The 7,316-nt window shown below is 52.0% G+C and overlaps 1 protein-coding gene across 1 annotated transcript in view; it reads left to right on the plus strand.

Annotated features, from left to right (window-relative positions):
* Window positions 1–5,863: 5,863 nt before the first annotated feature.
* Window positions 5,864–7,316, plus strand: part of NHLH2 (nescient helix-loop-helix 2) — a 4,474-nt gene continuing 3,021 nt past the window's right edge. Inside the window, exons 1-2 of the mRNA XM_055712955.1 lie at window positions 5,864–6,838; window positions 7,029–7,106. The gene's annotated coding sequence lies outside the window, so the exon portion shown is untranslated. The remainder of the gene's footprint in view (window positions 6,839–7,028; window positions 7,107–7,316) is intronic.

The following is a 7,316-nucleotide window of genomic DNA, read 5'->3' on the forward strand; positions in this document are numbered from 1 at the left end:
GCATCTCTCTTATGAGGAAAGGCTGAGAAAGCTGGGCCTGTTTAGCCTGGAGAAAACTGAGAGGGGATGTTATCAATGCATGCAAATACCTTAAGGGCGAGTGTCAAGAGGACAGGACTAGGCTCTTTTCAGTGGTGCCCGTGACAGGACAAGGGGCAGCGGGCACAAACTGCCACACAGGAGGTTCTGTCTGAATATGAGGAAAAACTTCTTTGAGGGTGACAGAGCACTGGCACAGGCTCCCCAGACAGGCTGTGCAGCCTGCCCCAGGTGACCTGCTTTAGCAGGGGGTTGGACTAGATGATCTCCAGAGGTCCCTTCCAACCCTGACCATCCTGTGATGATTCTGTGTGATTCTGTGATTCTGTGTGATTCTGTGATATGGCCACTACTAATGGATCCCAAGTAGTCCTAGGAAGAACCAACATGTTTGGGTTTATTCAGGTATGTCTTCTCTTTCTGCCTGAAATGTTTGCCCAAGTGGAATTTTCCCCTTTGTCCAGAATTTCCAGACGTCTGGCTGGATCAGCAGCAATAGCTGTAGCTAGGCTCTGCCTGACCAGAAAGTCCAAGCTAAGAATCGGTGCAGGCAGGCCTAATGGCTGTACGTCACACATGCATACACCTGTTTACAAAATCCCTACCTAAACCTGATAATGTGATAATAGAGAACTCTTAATCCAGGGAGCCAGGATATAACAAAATCCCACAGCTGGATGCTGAAGGTGTGCATGCTCATTTTCTGTGTCAGTGTTTTCAACAGTGGGGAGAAACAGTGGAGTAACTTACCAAGGGTCACAGCAAATCCTCCAACACCAACAATGTTGAGACGAAGCAGGAATATTATTTCTGAAAAACACATACTCATTCATACAGGAAGGGAACAGGGAAGTCCTGTGTCCTTCAGCCTGCACACAGCAGTCCCTTCTGCCTTTAGAAACTCATCATCATCCTCCATCTCTCGAGACACCCTAACCTCAAGAGAGCTGTGAATATTAACTAACATTGCAAGGATGATCTTTGGAGATGTCAAGAGAGTATGGCAGTGAAGGGTCATGAGCACACGCATGATGGCACCTGGCTCTTTACAGCAGCAGCTAGAGCTTGATCGTAATGTCATGGCTCCTTTAGTCCAACAGGCAAAGGAAAAGACTGGAACCAAAACAGAGACCCAAGGACATGAGCCAAAAGCTGCAACTAGGTAAAAAGAATCAGGGTTTTGTCCAAAAGCCATGGATTTCAACCACTAGCTAGCCTGGAGACATAGCAGCCAGTCCCAGAGACAGCCTCGCTCACATTTGCAAGGGAGCAGCTGAGGGGGCTCCTGTCCTGCAAATGCTGGCAGACCTCAGCCAGGGTGGCCTGGCATCCAGACTTGGTGGCCCCCCTACCTCTGTTCATGGCCCAGAAGGGGAACCATTTTTTCACCTTCCCCAGTTGCAGGCTGTTCCTGGCAGCAACCTCAAAGCTCCTGGCCCATTATTAAAGCAGCCTGAATCCCACTGCCTAGAGAAAGCAAATATGAGCGGTGGAAAACAAAAAATATCACCCAAACATCCAAGGAAACCACAAGCAGAGGCGGTGAGCTAAATCCAGCACAGATTTTTCAAAAGGACAAGGATTTTCATGGCTCAGCGTTCTAATTTGTTTGACCGTTTATTTCCAAGGAACACATCCAAGAGTGACAAGCTCCATTTATTTCAATGGGCAGCATATGCCAGCAACGTGAATGGCGTGTGCTATAAAAGAGAATGGATGTTGTCAAGCATCCTGGAAAGCTGTCCTTTCGACAGATAGAGGACGTGTCGGTAATGGAAGTGCAGCTCAGCTCTGACAAGCAACGCCATAAAAGTGGCGTTGTGGGTTCCCGTGTTTGATGTCTCTTATGGCAGCCCTGCGAGATTTGCTCAGGCTGCAAGTGAAAAATGGTTTTCCTAATACCTGGTCCAGCGCTGGAGAGCCCAGCTGGGTTCTTTTGTTCTTCTGCTTTGCCAGACAAGAAGGACATCTCCTCGGGACAAATGGCTGCTCCAGGGTGTTAGCACTGCACCCTTGCAGACTTTTAGAGGGTACGTGCCAACCCCAGCTGTTCTCACAAATGACACTATGTTCAAATGATCCTGTGACACAAATCTGAGATGCTCACACAAGAAAGTGCCCCCTTTCCATAAAATAACATCACATGGCAGCACTGTTTCCAGTCTTGTCTCTTCTGACTATAACCTGAAGATGATCCTCTTCTGAATCTTGCCTTTGCAAAGCCCGATCCCACCAGCCCCTGAAAAACCCTGGGTTGTCAGTCTCTGTTGCAGAGTCAGCAGCACCTATCACTTGATATTGTTTGGTGGCCTGTGATGCTTTGCTGTAAGTCTCATGGCAGTGGGCAGCTTTTATTTGCTATCATCCATGAATTTACTAATATTAGTGCCATGCTAGGTCTTACCTAGTGAGCAGTCCAGGTCATGAGGTTTTACTGGTTTCTCAGCAAGCCTTGGAAGCCAAAACAGAATTACTTCTTGCTTTTCAGTGAGATGGCCCCTACAAAGGTGGGATGTGGGGTTTTTTGGATACCGAATCTTTCCCTGTCCACTTTTCATTCCCATTAAACTTATGAGGCTGCTGGGAAGACAGGTGTTGTGTGAGCTGCATTGCCATCCACAGGAAACCACCTCCACGTCTATACCTGCATCCCTGGGGGCAACGTCTGAGGCCAGGTAAAGAAGAAGCGATGCTCATGGCTCTCTTTCAGCCCTCCAGCATGGCAGAATGTAATCCCAGATTCTCTGCCAGGAGATGTCTGTCCGCTTGTGCTCCAAGGTTCACTATCGTGGATTTGGTCTGCAATAAGGCCACAGCCATGCAATGTGCCTGGACATCCATTGCCCAACTGCAGGCCCTTGTTATGCCTCAGTTTTTCCTGTTCCGTTCTGCTTCATCAGGTGCAGCTTGGAGGCTGCAGTTTAACCTTTTGTAGAGAAGCCGGATCAATGCTATTCATGCTGTTGAGGTCACCTTTGATACTATTTGGGAATTTCAGCTTGTCTTGATGCCAGTGAGGTGCTTGCTTAGTGAAGAGACCAACCGTAGGCTTGCAGTGGCCATGCCTATACTGGGGGATACAAGATACTTGCATCTATGCAGCTTCCTTAGGACCATACTAACTCCCAATGTGCAGCAGGTTATATTCTAAGACACAGAGAGCTTGAGGAAGAACTTCAGTCATTCCTCCTTTGCCAAAATGGAACTGTTTTAGTTTTGATCAACTGTACTTTTGCCCCATATTTTCTGATCATTTCTGGTGACCTCCACCTCTGGGCTCTGAATGCTGAGCTCTGGAAACCAACCTCTTCCTTCCACTGTTCCTTCCACTGGGAGAATTTGGCCCTGCTTCTGGGCTTTGGGGCTTTGTGTGCTCAAAGAAAAGCCAGGCTGTCAGCTCCAGCATTTCTGACTCACTTCTTAGGGCTAAAGATACAGGGGCTACACCCTGGCTCTCGCAGTTGCTGTGAGATTGGCAGTATCCCAGCAGGGCTGTTGGGGTGAACGCCACAGGCCTGGCATGCCCTGGGCAGGGTGGGAACCTCTAGATTTAACACGTCTGGGAGCAGAGCAGTGGGGTAATCAGATCACAGTGGCTGTAAACAGCACTTTATGAGGTGTCAGAAATGTCCACTCATAACCAAAGGGCATCGAGGAGCAACTGCTTGGTCTCTTCCTGGAAATTAAAAATAAGAAGCAAGCCATGTGATGGCAGCATCTGCAGCAGAGAGGAGGGTGGCTTGCATGAATTAGCAGCTTCCTGGCTGTTATCTATGGCAGCCTTAGTCAGCTACTTGTTCCATCACCTGCAGCTTCTGTGGGCTGAGACCTCAAACTTACACTTTGAGGGAGCACTGCAAGAGAACTGAGCCGCGGTCAGGTCAGAGCTGGAGAAGGTATCCTTCACAGCTTGCTCTTTGCAGCATGGGACGGTGGTTGTTTGATGGAATGGGACCCGGGGTCTTGCAATGTGGAGCACAGTGACCTTGAACTGCTCAGATCCCGATCTCCAAAGAGCACCTGTGAAGGTTGTCAGAGAGCTGAGCTGAATGGGGATGTGCCACAGCATCTGTGATCTGCATCTGCATCTTCCTGGCAAGGTCGCTGAGACTTTAGTTACTTCTCTTCACAGTAGCAAAGGGGTTTACCGAGTCCCTGTGCCTGGGAGCTCAAACACCCTCTCCAAGCACCAATGTAACCTCCCCTTTCCATGCAGACCAGGTACCTCACAGCGATGCCTCCCACTAGCTCAGCTGAAGGCTTTCTACAGATTTAGGAAGCCCCTTGTCAGGACTGGCAGGGGGTGGGCTGAGGGCACACGCATTTCAGAGCCTCCCAGTCAGAGGCTGCATTGCATTTGTACACTACCTTCCATGGTGGGTCTTTGACAGGCATGTCCCATGGCAGCCAAGGATTGCTTAGCCAAGCATCTCCAGAAGTGCCACTGGGATCACGTCAGGTATCCATGAATCCAGCAGCAGTATGGGGGGTCAGAGCACCCACAGGAGTCACAGCATCCTGCTGCCTTGGAGACTTGTTGTGGGTAGGGGAAGGGAGAGAAATCCCCAAGTTTCGCTGGAAGAAATGTCTGTGAGGATCCTCTTTCAGACCTTTTGCCAGTGAGCCAAGTGACATGCAGGGAGATTGCACCATTTGCCAGAGTGTCTATCATTTTCAAAAAAATTAACAAAACCCAAAATTATTCAGGTGGGCTACTTATTCTTGTTAAAGTCTTGAAAAACATATCAAGAGCAGAACCCCTCCTGGTTCCAAGATCTCCCAGCCTATTGCACGCGTTACTGAATGAACAACAGGGACTTCTGCCGAGTGTTTTCCTGCCACCTCACTCCCAGTCATCCTGCTGATGGGACCCAGGGAGAGAAGCAGCTCTGGTGAGGCCAAGCACCCACTGAACTGCTGGTGAGCAGCAGAACCAGCTCTGCCCTGTGCGGTAGACCACTACCTCGCCCAGCCCACCTGCTGTCCTTAACGGGGGGCTCTGGAGGGAGCCTGCCAGCACTGGCGCAGAAAAGTCCCCAGGGAGGAAAATGGTTACCCTGAGAAAAGTGGCTACAGCCCCCATTTGATGGGATCTGCAAGGAGACACGTGAGGGAAAGGGGGGTCAGAGCACAGAAGGGGCTGCCAGCTGGGAGGGGGCTGGGGCAAGGTGGCAGCAGGACGAGTCACCTCGGTCACAAGCATCTCCTGGCTCTGGTGCGATGGGGCCTGGCTCCATCCAGCCTCTCGTGAGCAGAAAAGCCACGGACCTGTGGCCGGCTCCCTCGCCTCATTGTCTGTATGCGGGAGCGGCGAGGGTGGAGGGCAGAGGGACTGGGGGGGCCTCTCTGCCCCTCTGGCTCCGGCAGGACCGTGCCTGCCGTGCACCGGGATCGGGGGAGGGTGGGAGACAGGGCACAGGGACCACCAAGACAAATGCACTGAAAACCCAGTCTGATGATTCTCCACACGCTCGGTGTACATGATGCAAATTGATGTTTAAAGCTTATTTATTAGCGTGCATGCAAAATGCCAGCGGTGTTTTTCTAGATCAGTGGCTGTCCAATATTTTGGGGGACACACACGACAGCGGTGGGAGCGAACATGGCTAAAGCCTGTATATCCAGAGGCTAGGGTTTATATCACGGGCTGCTCTCGACTGTTATAATTTGTGGCACAGATTCAGCGAGAATCTGATCTGCTGAAAATATTTGGGCTGTGAAAACTCCCACACTGTGACAGATGTCAAGTCCAATTAAGTGACTCGTGTCCAGATTTCTGTCCAATAGGCTTTCCCATTAAATATCAATTTAAGAGGGAAAAAATGCCGCCCCCTTTTCTCCGAGCCTTTATCTCTTCCGACCATCTCTAGGCGAAACCCTGTGGTACCAGGAGCGGATCCGCACGCGTCCCCGCTCTGCCTGTCCGTCTGTCGCGCCCCTGCCACCCTGCGCACCCTGCGCACCCTGCGCACCCCCCTGGGCTCCTCGCCGCTCCGGGGGGGCTGGGAGGAGGAACTGCACTTTCTTTTTGTGCGTCTGAGCGGACCTTCTCCTGCACCGACCTTCTCTCTCGCAGCCTCTCCGAACCCGCGCCGAGATTTTCTTTTATTTTGTTTTGGTTTTTCTTTTCAGCGTTCGCATTTCTTTCTTTATCCTCACCCGAGAGATGCGGGAGGAGTTAGGAAGCTCAGGGACGGATGGGGGGTTCGTTTCTCCTTTTTTCCGCCCCCCCCCTCGCCAGCTCTTGAAGGACCAGAGGAAAAACTAAACCAAACATTTATTTCCCGACGGCGTCTCCCCCTCCTGCCCCTCTCCGCCGGACCGGGGAATTAACCAAATCTCACATTGCACCCCAAAATAATTATTATAATAATAATAATCATAGAGAAGAAAGGAGGGACGGACGCATTGTTACCCCGACCCGCGGCGTGCCTGCGCGCCGGGCCGCGGCCGAACAAAGCCGGCAGAGCGCCGGGCTCCGCGCAGCCAGCGCCGGGCTCCGCTCCCGGGTTCCGCGGCGGCGGGGGCGGCGGCGGCTCCGCGGGCCGCCGCGGGGAAGGACAGGCCGAGGGGGCGGGCGAGAGGGAATAATCCCGGCCGGTGCTATCGCCGCGTCCCTTTTGTTATTTGTCGCGATCGGGGAAGAGGAGGAAGAGGAGCGGGGTAAACGGCACTTTCCAGAGCGACCCCCCCCCCCAAAGCCAGCTCGCAGCCGCCGGTGCGTTGCAGCCCGCTGCCCCGAATTCCCGGGCGGAGGCAGAGTCGGATGGGGGCAATGCTCCTTCTCCCCTGATGCATCGTAAGTAACTTAAGTTGTTATTTATACTCCGCAAACAAACACGGCGATAACATCTCCCATCTCCGGAGCGCTGGAGGCCGCGGCGAGGGATGAGATCCGCCTTTCCCCAGCCGAGCAGGACACTTTTCCGCTCGTAATTCATTTGATTTGATTTTGATTTTTTTAATTTTTCCATGCTTCGCTCCCGGAGGGTCATTTGAACTGTAAAGGAATCGCCGAGGGGGCGAGGGGACCTGCAGAGAGAGGCTGTCCAAACGACTCCGCCGAGGTAAGCAGCCTTAACAATATACTATACCCCTTTTCCAGGTAGCACGGGCATGGCTTTATGAAATGGGGGGGGGGGGGGGGGGGGGGGGGGAATAGAAAGAAAGAAAGGAGGGGGGAAAAAAAGCCTCTTTCCGGCTCAGCTCGCCAAAACCCACCGGATGGGTAAACCTCAAACAAACGGGAAAATTCAACACACACCGGAGAGAAACCT

The sequence above is a fragment of the Falco cherrug genome, chromosome 5, assembly GCF_023634085.1.
Source record: "Falco cherrug isolate bFalChe1 chromosome 5, bFalChe1.pri, whole genome shotgun sequence".
In the NCBI taxonomy this organism is placed as follows: domain Eukaryota; kingdom Metazoa; phylum Chordata; class Aves; order Falconiformes; family Falconidae; genus Falco; species Falco cherrug.